Raw genomic sequence first — 17,586 nt, 5'->3', positions numbered from 1 at the left:
TCTATGTTCCTATTTGAATAAAGAAATATTTGACATTGACTTTGCCTTTGACGGCGCAAAAATACCTCCTGGTGCCTTAGTCGTTATAAAATTTTACTAAATACTTAAAATTAGCTTCAATAAGTAGTATTTAAATGGAGCTTTCCAGAAATTATAGATTTAAATATTAAAGTTAAACTAGTTCACTCAATCCATCTTAAACAAGAGCACTTATCGTTCACTGAAACCATTATTAATACCACTCACTTACTAAATTTCAAATTTCTCTGAAAGGAAAACGCTTTTCTCCTAAAATAATCAGAGGAAACTAATTCAAGAGGCACTTGTGTGGCTCCTATCTAGTCCCACAGCGCCGGGGCGAATCGGGGCCTTATTTGAATAACAATGGATATCCCGGGACACTACAGTCAACTCTAGTTCACCTCTCGACATGTACTCCCTGTAATTCAGCTGGAAAACTAGCTCCTTCACATAGTCAAGTCAACTTCGGAATAAACCTGTTTATAGTGCGTAAGGGATCGTCATAAAATGTTTCCTTTTTCGCTCAAGGTTCCCCAAGATTTTTTATATATTTTAATTGTTCAAACCGGAGAAACAAATAAAGTATAGAGTCTATAGCTGAGATTGCCTATAAGTGCTTCCTTGACCAACCTTTTTTACATTATGTACCTATCTAATACATTACAATTCAAATTTAAACTTACTTAGCCGGGTAAATTTTTATTTTGTTATCACCATCTCACAGTAAATTAATTAAGTCAGCTATGAAGTTAGAGCATTTCACACCAAAGCTTTTTTATCGTTTAAGTAATCCTGTGAAAGAAATAGTTATTCTTTTATAAATTGAACCGCTGATGATTATTAGATTTTAACTGTCTTTTACTAGTGCCGCTTTCTTCAGTAAACATGGTGTAACCAGATCTGTATGTTGCGTACTTAAAGTAAATTAAGGTTGTATAAACATTTAAGTCGGTTTACTTTGTATTCCTAATCCTATTATTCAGATATATATATTCTCCGAGTTATACGAATCCCGTGGATTCCATAACGTCCTTATTACCATTCAGTACGCGCACGCATCGCGTATGTAGATTACAGGCTTCTTAGTATCAGCTTAGCATCGCGTCGTCACGCAGACCCCATTCGTTTTAGCTTTTTCATTTGCCCAAAGCACCGCTGTTTTGTGACACCAATTTGATTTGATCTTGATTTCGTTTATAATAATAATAATAATTGAAATCATCCCTATAGTTATATCTGCAAATGGTTTAATCCCAGTTAGCCTAGCACACCATCTAAGGCGACTGGGGTTCCGTAGCAATTCACTGGCAGCCAATATGCAGAAAGTGGAATTGCTGGACTCGGCTAGGATAGTCCGGCGATTCCTAAGCCTGTCGCCCTGACCCCCGGGCGTCTGGTCTGCCCTGTCGGGGTGTAATCCTCCGCCAGGTGCAATTATGTAATTATGTTATGTATATTTAAGTGTATTAATCTCTATGTATCTAAGTAATATTAATGTTGTTTTGGCTCTTTTTATATATAATAATATAAATACATAAATCTCGAATAATAATTCTTTATTTTCAGGCAATAGTCCCAAAAAAAAATTTTTTTTTATAGTACAATAATAACAATAATAATAAATGAAGCTAATGCAGATGTCAAAAAAAAAAAAGAGTTATCTTAAAACCTAAAATTATTATTCTCGCACCGGTGCACGCCAGACCATTACTTGACAAACGGATTTTTATAGTCATCATTTAAAGTGCAAAGGATGGTATTGGTGGTGCGTCTAAGTCTTTCCCAGAAGGAAGCCTTAGACGCAGACTTTATGCCAACAACATGTAATATTATCATCATTTTCCTGAACCAATCAAAGTCCCACTAGGGCATAGGCCCCTTCTCTCATAATAACGAGGGTTTATGAGCTTCGATGCTTCAAGATGCTCCAATGCAAGTTATAAAATTTCAGCGATTATTATCATTATGCGATAGTAACTGGACTTAACATGACTTGAAGCCCTCATTGCTTTCTGAATTGAGAATTTCTTGATAGTTAAACCTGGGAATCAAAGCCAGGACTTCGTGGTGTCGTGCAGATCAAATCTTTAATCTGTAGACCAACGGGGGCTACGAACTTGATGGCGATTTATTGTACAGCATTGCTTTATGGATGGATAAAATTTACCTACCTCTCAATCCCTTTTATTTTAGAGAAGCGGCTTATACGTTGGTTCCTCCAAGAATCATATTCCTAGGTCCTACATAACTAAAAGTGTATGTGTCCAATTAAGCATCTTAATTTTTCAAGTCTGTAGAGAATCACGTTCTAGACTCACGTGACTATCTACCGTCCCTGTCCAATGTACCTAACATTTATTGTATCCTTATAGGATTGAAAATTCTTGAATAATAATAAATAATAATAATAAAAAGTTTTTATTTGCTTAGAAGTACAATGTTTTTTCTAAAATTACCCTGGACCCCCAAACTAGGATATCCCGTGTCTTGGGGGTCAGTGTCTTCCCATATGTGCTGTGCCCGTATTTAATACGTACATAAGTGTGTGTGTTTATGTGTGTGTGCGAGCATGCGTGTGTGTGTGTGTGTGTGTAGTTTGTGTGTGTGTGCGTGCATGTGTGTGGGTGATTATTTATTATTTATTCAAATTAATATTCAATAAAATATTATACATATTTAGTTAATTTACCTTAACGAACGAATTATATTTTCGGTATCTTGATAATTTAGATGACTCAGCATATTCTTCAGTTTATTTGTAACATTGTAATTATTTAAATGTGTTATTTTTAGTTTTTTATTAATGTTTTTATATAAAAATGGCCCTAAGTACAAAAACTGACGCTGTGCAAATGCACTGTTTGTTCGAGGAATATGTATTGTAGGTCGACGACGGGGAGAAATTTTAATAGATTGGATTCGATAGGTCCGGTGGTACCGTGTAATACTACGTAGGATATACAGTTGCCGTACTGTAAGAAGTTTGGAAATTGTATAAAGTTCAGTTGTAGGAAATCTGCGGGGCTTAGTAAGCATGACCTTTATAATAGCTCTTTGAGCTCTTTCCACCTCAGTCATATGCGTGGTAGCGGCTCCTCCCCAAGCTGATATGCAATAGATCAGAAGAGATTGGCATAGCGCTATATAAACCAGTGTAATCAATTTATTATCGACAATATCACGGAGGTTTCTAAATACTGGAATAAGTCTTCTGACTCTATTAGAAAGGGCTGTAATGTGGGGGTGCCAGTTTAGATTTTCATCGATTATTACTCCTAGATACCTCATGGAAGACTCTTTATCGAGAATTGCACAGGAGCAGTCATTTGGTGGGAATTCCAATGTGGTACACTGAAGAGAGTGCAATTTGAGTGTGAAATTAGTAGGCGGTTGGGTAGCTGGCGTGATGCTAAAGCAAATGTATTTAGTTTTTTGGGCATTTATAGTAAGTAAATTGTTTTCCAGTGTTTTTCTAATCTTCGCTAGTCCTTTTTCAGCTGTCTTGCGGGTCTCTTCCCATGTTCCTCCATGAAATATTATGGCATTGTCATCGGCAAATGCAATTATTTGGGCGTTATCCAATTCTAAATCACACATTTCATTGGCATATATTAAAAAAAGTGTAGGGCCTAGCGTGCTCCCTTGAGGTATACCGTGTGTTACTTTCTGGGTGTTGCTAGTGTAGTCCAAAACTTTGACTGTTTGGCTTCTTCCTTTAAGGTAGTCCTTAAACCATGCCAGTGGTGTTCCCCGTATGCCAAGGCACTCCATTTTCCGTAGAAGTAGAGGTATTGAAACAGTATCAAACGCTTTTTTGAGGTCTAGAAATACTGCTAGGCATTTGAGTCTCTGGTCCATGTGCTTGGTTGCAATATTTGATAAACATATTACAGCATCCTCGGTGGACTTTTTCGTCCGGAAACCGTATTGATTGTTTGATATCAGGTTATGGTTTTCCAGATAGCTCAACAGTCTGTTATTAACTACCTTTTCTAATACCTTACTTAGTACTTTTAAAAGCGAAATGGGCCTATAGTTGGATACAGTCATTTTATCACCACTCTTGTAAATTGGGATAATAATAGCTTGCTTGAATATTGATGGAAAGGTACCTGATGTTAAACTAAGATTACAAAGATGGTCAATAGGGAAGCATAAGATGTCATGAAACTTTCTCAAAAGTCCAGAGGATACACCATCATCACCAGGGGCACAGTGTATTTTTAGGTTGCCTAGAATACCTTTAATTTCTTTTGGATCTGTAGGGCTTAGCATCATTGAATTCCCTTTATGGGCACATGTTTTTTGTAGAGAAACTATGTGTTCTTCAGATTTATTTATATTATTTAATATTTCATCGGCAAGTGAACTTCCTACGCTAGTGAAAAAACTGTTAACTATATCTAGTGATTCTTTTGGGTTTGGAGTTAAACCAAATAAATCGGAAGCTGTGGTTTTTTGAGAGGTTAACTGACATATGTCTTTAAGTATATCCCAGGTAGGTTTATTCTTTCCATTGTGTTGCCGGAGTCTATTTTGGTAGTAGTTTATTTTTAATTTTTTAGCAATTTCTTTACACATATTTCTGTAGTTTATATATTTTAACTTGTGTTCCCCATTTTCAGGATTTTTTTTTGCAATTAAATGTAGTCGATCCCGTTTTTTAAAACATTTGATTATACCATACGTGATCCACGGTTTAAGTGGCCTTTTTCTTTTCGATACTATAAAGGTATCAGTAAACTTTAGGATAATTTCTTGTAGTATATTGGTAAGTTCTTGTGCTGCTTCGTTTGCATCCCTAATAAATAAATAAGCAGACCAGTCATGATGCTCTAAGCTATTTTTAATTCCGTCATAGTCAATTTTGGTCCTAGTGTATGAACCCTGGTCAATTTTTCGTTGTATTGGGGATCCTTGAATTGAAAGTAGTAAGGGTAGATGATCTGTTATGTCTGTATTAAAAACATGGCATTTAGAAGTTCCTACTAGTCTGGTCATGAAATGGTCAAGGCATGTTTTTCCATGCGTTGGCACGTTAACTGCAGAGATAAGACCATGGGACCCTAATAAATCTAGGTAATCAGAGGTAATTTTATTACTAATGTTGAGTGTATCAATATTTATGTCACCGGTTAAAATTATATTACGAGACCGGGTAGTTGTTAAGACCGTATCCAGAGATTCTATAAAGGGCAGAATTTCTTTAAAACAATATGGTCTGTATATACCGAGAATAGACATATTACCAATCCTTGCGGACAGACAATTCGCTTCCTTTATATTTATTTCACAGACATATGATTGAATATCTGACTTAATGTACATCATGACCCCATCATTTTGGTTAAAACTACGATTTGTGAAATACACATTATAGCCATCAATATGCGGAGGAATAGTAGAGTCATTGCACCAGCATTCCGTAAAAATCATAATATCCGGGTGCACTCCTAGTTGTGTAACAAATATGAGAAAGTTATCGAGATTTTTATTAATACTTCGTATATTGAACGATATTATATTGAAATTATTCGCACCTTCCAAAGTTAGTGTTTTTGGGTCGTCAATTAATGAACAAGGAATACTACACGTGCACTCTATATCATCATGCACTGTTTGTCGATTGAATGTAAAAATCTATGACGTAACATTTGTTCTTGTTCACGATACTGGCTAATCTATTATGAAACTGCTTAAGCTTAGTCTTCTTATTATCGGTATGATAGACAGAAGTGTTCAAATAATCGTTTAACATTGGTACAATATAATTTTTGACTAAAAAATGCGAATAAATATGGTTTTGTAGATATGTGTGATTGAAGATGGATATTTGGTTCGTGTATCTTGTTTGGGAATGTGTTGAACAGAACAGGCTGTATATTACATATCGAATAAAATTGTATAGTGAGTAATAAAATAACAGAATAAATAAAAGTTGGCAAAACATAAAAAATAGTAAGTTTTTTTTCGCACTAAGATTACTATTAAATAAGAGTTTTTGAATTGTAGTCGCAATATTGAAACATACACCCAGTAAGCATGAAAAAAAAATTGAAGTTATACAAGGTGGGTTATACACAGCGCTATGTAGTTTACAATTGGCAATAACATACTTGGCGTTTTTAGCGGTAATTAGCCACACTACTACATGACGGGTAGCGATAAAACGTCCATTATACCTTATTTTGCAGATCCCCAAGCTGTTTTTCGTTGATAACCACGATAAAACGATCTCCTTCTCGCTTACGTAGGAAGATATTACCGTGGGTACACCAGCAGAATCTGTAGTCGTGTGTTCTTGCGAAGTCTCTACATTGAAAAAACAGCTTGCTAGTCTTCGCTGTCAGGTGCTCTGTAATGTAAATCGGTGCAACCGGAGCGCTAATGCCAAGATGCTGTGTATTCAATTTCTGTTTATTATCCTTATTGAATTTTTTGACCGATTCCAAAACTTCCTCTTTGCGAAGTATTGAGGAGAATTTAACCAAAATGGGTGGGATTCCTTCTTTTTTTACGGGGATTCGGTAAACGTCTTGAATTTCGATTGCTTGGATGTTTAGGTTAAGCGCAGACCCAATTCTAGAGGTAACCTTTACTAGGTCAGCCTTGGTTTCCCCCTGCTGTTTCGGTATGTTTTTTATTTCGATAGTCGACGCTCGTAAGTTCTTCTCCAGGCTCTCAATCTTCTCTTCCAAGCTGCGAATATATAAGTTGCTGTTCTCTTTTTCCTTAAGGACCTGGTCAAATTTTTCTTTCACTTCATCATATTTTGAAGAAATAAACTCCATGGATTTCGCCATCTCTGTATTCGTCTTGCTGATTTCAAAATTCTGATTTTTCAACTGTTGAAGCTCCGAATGCAATTTAGAGAACTTACCATTAAATATTTCGGTCAATTCCTCTTTAAAAGCCGTAAACATTTCGTTTAGGCCCAGTCCACGATCGATTTTCCGTTTAGGTCTCCTGCCCACGCTCGTGCTTGACTCCTCAACAGTTTCGCTGGCTATGGCTACGTCCGACTCCGAAGAACCAGAGTGTGTAATCTTAATCATAGGCAACTCTGGTGTTTGCATTTTAAATTCGTTCAATAGCTGTCGCAACTACCAGGGCAACAGAATTAATAGGAAGTATGCTACAAACCAGCGCGTCGTAGAATGGGTGACTCATATACAGCACCACTAAGATGGCGTCGTAACAGTCGTCGCCTCCAGCAAGATGGCTGCGCTGATGGACGGGGCTTGACTAACTGACCCGCCTCCAACCAAGATGGCTGCTCTCTGATGGCCAATACGTCTTACTCTTCACTACTTATGCACTCCTATTATTTTACTAGTATTTTTTGCGAACCTTTGATTCAATGCTATTTAATAATTTAAACTAATAGAGTGTTAAACACGACTGCTCGCAAACGAGGTCCGGGGGGAAGAGGAGATTTGAAAATTAACATACATTCGAATATTCTAAGATTTAATAATATTTTTTCAAACTTCTTAATTGCTGTCATAATAATATCCTCTGTTCTTATTATTAATTAATTAATTTATAACAATGCACACATCTAGCCCCAGATACAAAAATAACTGATAAAAATGTATTTATATCTAACATTCGTAAACACTTATCATGTGTAGATAAATACCCAGACACTGAAACGGATTCATGTTCATCACACAAAAATTTTCCCGTTTTGGGAATCGAACCCAAAGCCTTTAATTAAGAAAGCAGGGTCACTGCCCACCAGCCAATCGGCCATTAAAGATATGAAACCTCATCGTAATAATTACAGATAGGGAATCCGATAAATCCGCTTTACTTACCTATTAATACATATTTATTTGTACTTAACATATTATAATATCAAATACAATGCGTTCGCGTGTTTCTTCTTTAACCCTAAAAGCAAAATAATGAAGACGTTAAACAGAACGCCGCAATATAGATAATCGAGGGTATTAGGAGCCCCATCGCAATATCCTAAGTAACCTACTTATTCGGAGCGAACGTATATTTCTTCCATGACCGGAGGAAATCACGCAATGATCCGCACTAACACTGAGAACAAACAGACACAGCGTAACGACGAAAATTTACATTAGGCTGGCTTAATGTCGTGGAGCAATCTCATTCGGGCAAGGAAACTGCGTAACCGACCAGCGCACGTAGACCTGCGGGATGTATCTGTTCTGTGCGATTTTGTATGTTTTTTAAGATGGTCGAGCAACTTCAATTGCGATGTCTTGTACGATATCGCAACAAAGACGAATGTGCCGCATATCTTCGCGGTGCCACAACCTTGACATTCTTATTAAGAATTCTACAATTTAATTGTGGCGTGTTGAGCGCCGATTTTATACTTAAAATGCTCATTGGTCAAACGGTAAAAATTTCTAGACTAAGGATCACGGGATACTGGATTCCCTATCCGGACTGATATTGTTAAAAATGCTTCGAGTTTAGTGGCACAATCAAATTATAACCTAGGTATTGTAGGATATCTTGCAGCAGTCTGTGTTCAACATAATTCATTCCTTGTTAATTTTTAATTCTTATTCTTCGTCAAATAATTTATATTCGATTAAATCTTTATAATAAGAAGTTATAGGTGTAATTGAGATAATTTATTTAAATTCCATTCACGAATATGCTAATAGTGTTAATGTGACTGACGTTAAATATATTTATCAAAGAGCGTACAATAATAGAATAATAGAATTAATATATGATTGATAAAGGTCAAGGGTATTATTGATGTTTTAAACATTTTGCCCAACAGCAATTTTTAATGGAATAATTCTCCAGGAATGAAGGCGTGGGTTTGGACAGGTTCTGAAACATTGAGTACCTTCTAATGTTATTTTTTTTTTTTTTTTTTATATTTATAGACGAGCGCTTGACTGCAATCACACCTGATGGTAAGCGATGATGCAGCCTAAGGTGGAGCGCGCTTGCCTAGAAGATGCCTATTCACTCTTGATTTGAAGGTACTAATGTTGTAAGAACTGGGGAAAATGGAAGCTGGAAGAGCATTCCAGATCCTATCGGTGCGAATTAGAAACGAAGATGCGAAGCGCTTCGTACGCGTCCGCGGTATATCGACCACGTAGGGATGCAGATCCTTCCGGTGCCTCGCGGTTCGATGGTAAAAAGGCGAGGGGGGAACTAGATCAAATAGTTCTTGAGCACACTCTCCGAAATATATCCTATAGAATACCGAAAGGCAGGCAACCTTGCGACGATGTTCCAAACTCTTAAGTTTTTTATTGGCTAGGTCACCGATGAGCCTTCTAGCACGGCGATCAACCGAATCCAGGGCATCAAGCTGATACTTGGCAGAGCCATCCCATAAATGGGAACAGTACTCCATGCACGATCGAACTTGAGCTTGGTACAAGGTAAGAAGCTGTTCAGGCGTGAAGTACCGCTTGACCTTATTGAGGATGCCAAGTTTCTTGCCAGCTGTTTTTGCCCTGGATTCGATGTATTGTCCAAAGTTGAGGTTGGATGAAATATTGACACCTAGAAGCTCTAGACTGTCGGTAATAGGCAAAGATATACCTCGGAAAGTCGGAGTCAGGGGAAATGGACTCCGTTTGGTAGTAAATAAACACGCTTGCGTTTTGGTAGCATTAAATTTGACCAAATTGGCGTCTCCCCAATCAGACACCTCATTTAAGGTCAGATTAATGCGTTCCACCAAAGCCTCTCTGTGTCCTAAAATTTCAGCACCACTAGCACGGGGACCGGGCATATATCTCTCCGTTACAGTGCTATCATCTGCGTACCCAAAGATACCGGGTTTCAACAGATCATTAATGTGAAGCAGAAAAAGTGTAGCGGAGAGAACAGACCCCTGAGGGACACCGGCATTGATTGCCATTTGATCTGACGAGGAGCCATCTAAGACAACTCGAAAAGATCGACCACTCAGGAAATCAGATATCCAGTTGATGAGACTAGTGGGTATCCCGTAGCTAGGTAACCTATTTAAAAGGCCTTCATGCCAGACCCGGTCAAAAGCCTTTGACACGTCAAGGGAAACGGCTAGCGCTTCACCATGTTTGTCAATGGCCTCGCCCCAGATGTGAGTGGCATACACTAAAAGATCCCCCGTCGATCTATTTCGTTATTGCAGTGAGAACTCTACAAAAACGCTAATGGAAACAATTCAAAGGAGAAATAATTTTGAAAAATCTGTGTATCTGGTGTCATTTATGTAACTTATGATGATTCGCTGTAGCGTATAAAACTTATGATAAATTAAACCTAACAGATTTCTCTAGATATTGTACTAGGCGACTGTCTTCTTAATCAAAATTATTGTTATTATTATAACACTTTATTTATACACGACATCAAGAATATATACAAGAAACAATAAAAATAAGAAACATGAAAAAAGAAGTAGATTACAAATCGGCCTTATCGCTTAATAGCGATCTCTGCCAGGCAACCTTATAATAAGGAAAAAAAAGAGGAAAACAGACTGCAGAAGATGATCTTTCTCCACCAGGTTCTACTAAAGTAACACTGGCCCAATGTGGGTTGGCGGACATCAAGAAATATTACAACGTGTATTGATTACCGGGACCGAAGCAGTTTAAAGAGCTCGATAAATATATTAAAGGCAAAATCTAATGAGAATGGGTATAGATTACTACGCGAATTTTTGATTACCAATCGGACATTAGGACGATTCAAAGGTGACCTTTTTTATATTTGTTATATTTTTTGCACTTTCAATTTATATGACACTTTCAATTAACAAACCGGGTAAAGGTGCATTGAATCATTTCGCATGAGAAAATTGAATGGACACCTTTTATGTTCCCAAAGATATTAAAATGAATAACGCAATAAAATTTCCCTTCTCACTGTATACAAAACATTAAATACGTTTTGTTTCATTATGGGACCCGAAATAATACCAGAGTTAAAGTATCTGATGCTATTAAACGAGTAATGCTTTAAGGCGGGTGTACGGTAGATAGATACCTATAGCATTTTATATGTTTTATATAGTAGTAGAGTTATTAGAAGTTTTTTAAAAAGTATTTTAGGCACCTATACCTATACAGTTGTATACAGTTTGGGTTAGATTGTTTTTTTTATTTTACTTCATGTTATCCTTTGTCTGCAATTTCATTTGGTGGTTGGTGATGATGCGGTCTAAGATAATAGCGGACTAACGTTTAGGGAGTATGGTAGTCACACCACCAATCGGTTTCTACGCGACAACGCACCGGAATAACAAATCGCTTAGCGGCACGTCTTTTCGGTAGGGGGGTAACTAGCCACAGCCAAAGCCAGAATAGACAAGGGAAAATTCAGAAATTATAAATTCTATAATTGCCCCTGCCCGGGACTCGAACCCGGGTCCTCCTACTTTATGTTTATATCCAGAATGCAATAATAAAAATGCTATGTACGTAGGTTATTCACAAACAAACAGCCAGACTCGTTTTTGTATCTAATATATTTTTAAACTAACTAACAAAGACACGTAAGTAACGTATGATGTAATACGTTCCTAAACGTAAATATACGTAACATAAACAAATAGTAGAATATTTTTAATATTCCGCCCATCTAATAGTGTTAACTGGAATAACATTTGCTTAGTACTTATGAAATTAGCACTTTGTGATAGACAGGCGGGGGTTGACTTTACTTGCTTCTATAAAGAATTGATCAAAGTGTATCAAATATGATCATATTACGAAGCGGTCATAGCCCAGTGGTTATTACTTCGGCTTTACTTTCGGGGGGCCGAGTTCGAATCCCAGCACGCACTGGTGGACTACGGCCTAAACCCTTATTTCTGTGCTAGGAGATCCGTGCCCTGTAGTGGACCGGTAATGGGTTGATATGAAATTGGTGATGGTGTTGCTAGCACAAGGTATATGGTCAACATATACTTAGCTGAATAGGATAACATTTATAAAAGGCAATTGCATTTAAATACGACTGTAGCGCAAAGAATCTGGCAACTGTCCACCAGGTTAAGGATATTTCGGTCCATTGAAAGTTAGCTGGATAAAAAGCTAAACAAATGGCCGGTATTTTGTCGGGAAAACGTGTAAAAGTCATGTAACACCAGCGATTTGTCTATCTTACTGCAATCAAGCACGAAGCGGTGATAGCGCATTGGGTAAAAGCTCGACCTCACTTTCGGGGGGCCGAGTTCGAATCTCAGCACGCATCTCTAATTTTTCTAAGAGCGTTTTTGTAAACGGTGAAGGTGAACATCGTGAGCAAACCTGCATGTCCTGTAAACCTGTAAAGTCCACCAATCCCCACGAGGTCATCATGGTAAATTAAGTAGTTCAAATATTACATGCTTTAACGGTGAAGGAAAACAGCGTGAGGTAACATACATAGTATTCTCAAAGCTGTGTGGAGTCTACCAATCCGCAATGGTTCAGCGTGGTGGATTGTAATGGTTTGATGTGATGACGATGATGATTATGAATGCAATCAAGCAATGAAACCGTGTTACCAATGAAAAATAAAAAAAGTGTTTGTTGGTTTATTTATTGTCTTTCTTTCACGCAGCAACAGAGAAACGTATACAATTGCTTCTTAGCAGATTTTTTATGGGCTGACGAGACACAGTAAGCTTTAAGAATTAAAACTACCTATCTTATTCTTTCAAAAAATCCACGGTTCCTATACGATAAATTTAAGGATCATTTAACAATTCTTTATTCACTTTAATGTTATTGATTTCATTCTAAAAAGAGGTTTGTTCCGTATGTAGGTAAAAAAGGCAATAGTAATACATTAGAAGAATACAAACAATCATTAATGACTTGCGCATCTAAAATCAACTATGTTGAAATGTATATATATTAAAGTGAGTTCCGATTTTCTTAGGAAAGTTCGCCTTTTCGTCAGTAAATCACAGTGACTTAGCCCTATATGCATTAAGTATATATATATATGAACAAGCAATAAATAAACAAAAGAATATGTAAGTCGATTTAATTAAATATCCTGCTCACAATATAATCATCAGTCATATTAGGCAATTTTGATTTAACGACGCAGGGCTAAGTTAGTAACTACCTACTAGTCAAAAGACCTTGTATAATAGCAAAATAGACATTCGTAAAAGACAATTGCATTTATGTACGCCTCTAGAGCATCTGGCATCATTCCAAAGAAACCGAAATGAAATACTTGTACAGCTATTAATTGTAATATACCCCAATTACGTTGCTTTAAGATATGCAAAAATGATTTTTTAACTAACAAATTTCTATTTACAACAAAAAAACCGTGCTTACAGCAGCCTATGTAATTTTTTGTCTCAATCAATACGTTGCTGCTTGAAATATGACACAGTAGGAAATTTTTGATGAAAAAAGTAGGCGATGTTGATAATGGATATAGATAGGTATAGATTTTACAAAGGTATTATTAGATTTATTAATAGAAACCCGTCAAGCGTTAATGCAATTTAAAAATTGCTGATGCGTTTAATATACCCACATTTGGCCCTGTATAGAGATCATTCGATTAGGCTCATGGCATACCTTCGGCCTAGTTTTATGCGCGTAAATTGTATTACATTAATCGGATGATACACAGTTATCAGCTTTTTCGAGGTTTGCTTAATAACATAAATTGTTATGGATTCTAGCATTTTTAGTATTCCGTTGTGTGCAGTGTGAGATGAAAAACAATATTGTTGTGTGTGCACAACAACAATATTGTTTTTCATTTTTTTATGACTTAACATGTCATGACTTAACGATTAACTTAAAAGCATAAATTAATATAAATAAATAAATATACTACGACAATACACACGTCGCCATCTAGCCCCAAAGTAAGCGTAGCTTGTGTTATGGGTACTAAGATGACTGATGAATATTTTTATGAAAAAATATATTAATATTATTATTATTATTACTATTTATTATTATTATTATTAATTTTTTATATTTTTTTATACATAAAATCTTTATAATATAAATATAAACACCCAGACACTGAAAAACATTCATGTTCATCACACAAACACTTTCAAGTTGTGGAAATCGAACCCACGGCCTTGGACTCTGAAGGCAGGGTCGCTGCCAACTGCGCCAATCGGCCGTCAAATTATAATAAACTTACTCCAAAAAATCATGAAAGGTATTGATTCAATATGAAGATGAAACATATTAAAAATGGCGACTCCTACAAGTTTGACCTTAATAAAGTTGTATCTGCAGAGTAGTCACGAAATTTTCAGTCGGCAGAAGGAAATATCGAAAACCTGTGCTGAAAACTTTAATATGGCAGTGTGAATGCAGAACTTTACGTTCCACGTTTATACAATCATAAATCATGACAAATTTACAAATTTAATTACCTAATAGTTAGGAGCACCATTTAAAAGTTTAAAAGTTTAGTTAATATATTTAATTTATAATCATAGATAAGACCTGCCTAGATTTTAAAAATATACAAAATGGGTATTACGTACTTGGTTAATAAAGGACTTTTGGACAATTTTAGAAATTTAATTGATTGTAAAATCATTGGTTCCAGTAGTTTTGAAATTATATTTTTTGTAATTTTTTTGGAAAAATATGAGAATGAGCTTTTTAACGCTGCAGTAGGTACATAATTCAGGAAGATATTGCTACTAAAACATCTCTTTTAACATGAAGTAAAATAGAACACATACTTCGATATCTTATAATAGAAGATAAATAGGGAATCGCGAGTAAGGGACTTGTGTTTTATCAAAGGCATTTCTTTCTATAAGGGAAGGGTTAAGGACTTAACACTTCGAATAGAGATTTTTATCGATGAGATAGAAAGATAAGAAATAATGGAATTTTAAGGGTATTTACGAAGATGTATATTTTCCTATCACGTTCAAAATAATATAGTCTTTTGCCTTTGAACAAGCTTTTAAAGTACTACCTGTGCTTAGGGCTAATAAATAATTTTTGTTTTTAATGGACTTCAACAAATTTTTGTGTTTAGCGTGTTTAAACATAGAAATAAAATCCTCACGAGAGCAGTTATCTTATTTACCTTACTTACTTATTCTTACTTACCTTTATCCACTATGTTTCAAAATGTGTTGACGGGCTGTAACGATCATCGCCAGGGCATGCAGTGGACAGTGTTTATTTTCTAACCGGGTCTGATACTTTAAATTTCTAGACAGACAGACCCAATGGCCCGACCCGGCAATCAAACCCACGTCCTCATGATCCCGTACACGCTAACCACTAGACCAAGAGGCAATAATTTTATTCAGAGTTATATTAAGTGATACAATGAATTGTTTAATTAGTCGGAAGCGTTTTGTTCCTATAAGAAACTACTGCGGGTTGGGAAGTTGTCGGTTTGTTTAGTATCTTTGAGAGGTTTTGTTTTTCTTTAGCCACTGTGCACGTGATTGTAAGCCTAACGATGGAATAAGGGTCTATCCAAATCTATCAGAGTCGTAATTTTGGTCAGTGATCAGACGTGTTACATACAATTTGCATAAACCGGTAAAACAGGTCTGTATCAGGCACATATATACTAACGTACGTACGCTACTTCATGATTCAAAATAACTAACATAAATAAAACTATCTAGAAACCTCTGAAACAGCACTAAGAACATTGATGCTTTATGCATCTGTGTTTATATATATCAGGTACTTAAATCATTCAACGATATGTGTTAAAACCGGTATCTGACACTATGTAACGCCACGATTTCATGGTTTCGGAGCTTAGAATGCCTTGACCCTGATATATCTCCATATACCTTAAACACTTATCGACTGTGTTTGGTTAACTTCACGAATACTAACTAGATGCCAGTTCATCGGATAGAAAACAAGCATTGTTACTCGATATATATTTGTTGAGGGAGAGGATTGAGTTCGAGAAAGTATAATTGGAACGTCGATTAAGAAAATACCCTTTCGACTGGACTTTTTTTTTATCTTATTTATTTAAAGGGGTTTTTGTCACAACGTGTCCATATCACCCCTATGGAAGCTAAACAAAACAAAAAAGAAACTATTACTAGTTTTCTCTCCGCTTTAACGCTAATAGAACAAGTTTATAAAGCATTCTTGCCTTCTCGGATGCCGGGAAGGCAAGAATGCTGTTCCACAGTCCTATATTAATTACATTAAAATTATGTCTTAAAACTAAATCCAACCTCTCGGCCTCGCACTGGGCACACTCCGCTATTATATGATACACGTCCTCTACTACATCGCATTCGGAACAATTAGGTGATGGGACCTTGCCCATTAGCGCCGCAAAACTGTTGAGCGGAATATGACCAGATCGAAGCCTAAGGGCTGTTACTACCTCGGTCCAACTCATATTGGCACCCAAGAAAACCAAGATCCAAGGTCGTCCGCACAAACTTTTCGACTGGACTTATACTTTTAGAAAAGCCGATAGTTGCGAAGAAGCGCTTCTCCTTATAATGTAATACGTCAAACGTGCCTCTCCGGTCTTTTGAATTGGCATGTCGAAAATGTATCACAATAGAAAAAATATTGTCAATTTTTTTCTATCTTGTCAGAGATAGCTAAACGGCCTGCTTTCAAGCCACCTTGTCATTAAGTTGACTGTCATTAATAATCTTAAAATGATGACGATCTCACCACAAACTACATAACTCAAACAAAATACTCAAACAAAAAGAATATTTACTTTACATTCCAGTGAAAATAATCAGAAAGTCGAAATCTCTGACCCCCATATGGAATGTCGATAAACATGAATATTTACACAAAACGAGTTAGAGAAATCGTATGGTATGGTGTTGTTTTGTGACCGTCTGACCTTGACATTTAAGGCAGGTGCTTGAAGATCCGCCTGAGCGTATAGTTTTCACTTTTCTAGACCCCTTGTTACGCTAAAGGTCGCAGTCGTATACGGATCAAGTAATAATAGTGCTAGAATTATACCAATACAAATAAAACTGGTTTTAGAATGCCTACTGCGTACCTACCTACTTTGGAACAGGTAAAACTGTAGTCTCTTTAAAATCCACTTACATTACCTATTCTTTTTGCTCATTCTTTTTATAAGTCATGATGTAAACGTTACAGGGACAAAGCAATAGGTGTGTTTAAGTTATAATTTTATTATTATGATACGTGAATAATAATAATAACTGATCTATAATACCTTATAATTATCAATGCCAAAAATTTAGTTATTACCAAATAAACACCTATTGTATTGTTATTAAACACACTTAATTACATAGGAAAAACTTGGCTATCCCAGATTTCTAACAGAACCTATTATCACGTTAAGTGAAAGGGATAGGTAGTCAGAGGCCAGCACGGTGTAGCCTTATTCCGAGTAAAATAAAATTATAGACTTCTCGCTATAAACTGACAATATCGGAATTTCATTACGCAAACACAATACAGGTTGACTGATATTCAATTAATGTAAGAACTTTTCCAATACATACAATACATTTTTTCATAGAGTTTGCGCTACCGTGTCAAAACTTTAAAGTATGCCTACTAAGTCGCGGCAATATTTTTATTGCATAGCATTACAACGTAAGTAGGAGTAGTTTCGTAT

General features: G+C 36.2%; 1 protein-coding gene across 6 annotated transcripts in view; it reads right to left on the bottom strand.

Annotated features, from left to right (window-relative positions):
* Positions 1-17,586, bottom strand: part of LOC120629175 (brain-specific angiogenesis inhibitor 1-associated protein 2) — a 311,572-nt gene that overhangs the window by 69,566 nt on the left and 224,420 nt on the right. The window lies entirely within an intron of this gene.

This window comes from Pararge aegeria, chromosome 14, assembly GCF_905163445.1.
Source record: "Pararge aegeria chromosome 14, ilParAegt1.1, whole genome shotgun sequence".
Lineage (NCBI taxonomy): Eukaryota > Metazoa > Arthropoda > Insecta > Lepidoptera > Nymphalidae > Pararge > Pararge aegeria.
Note: the sequence above shows the minus strand (reverse complement) of the source record. Positions and strands in the feature narration are given on the sequence as shown.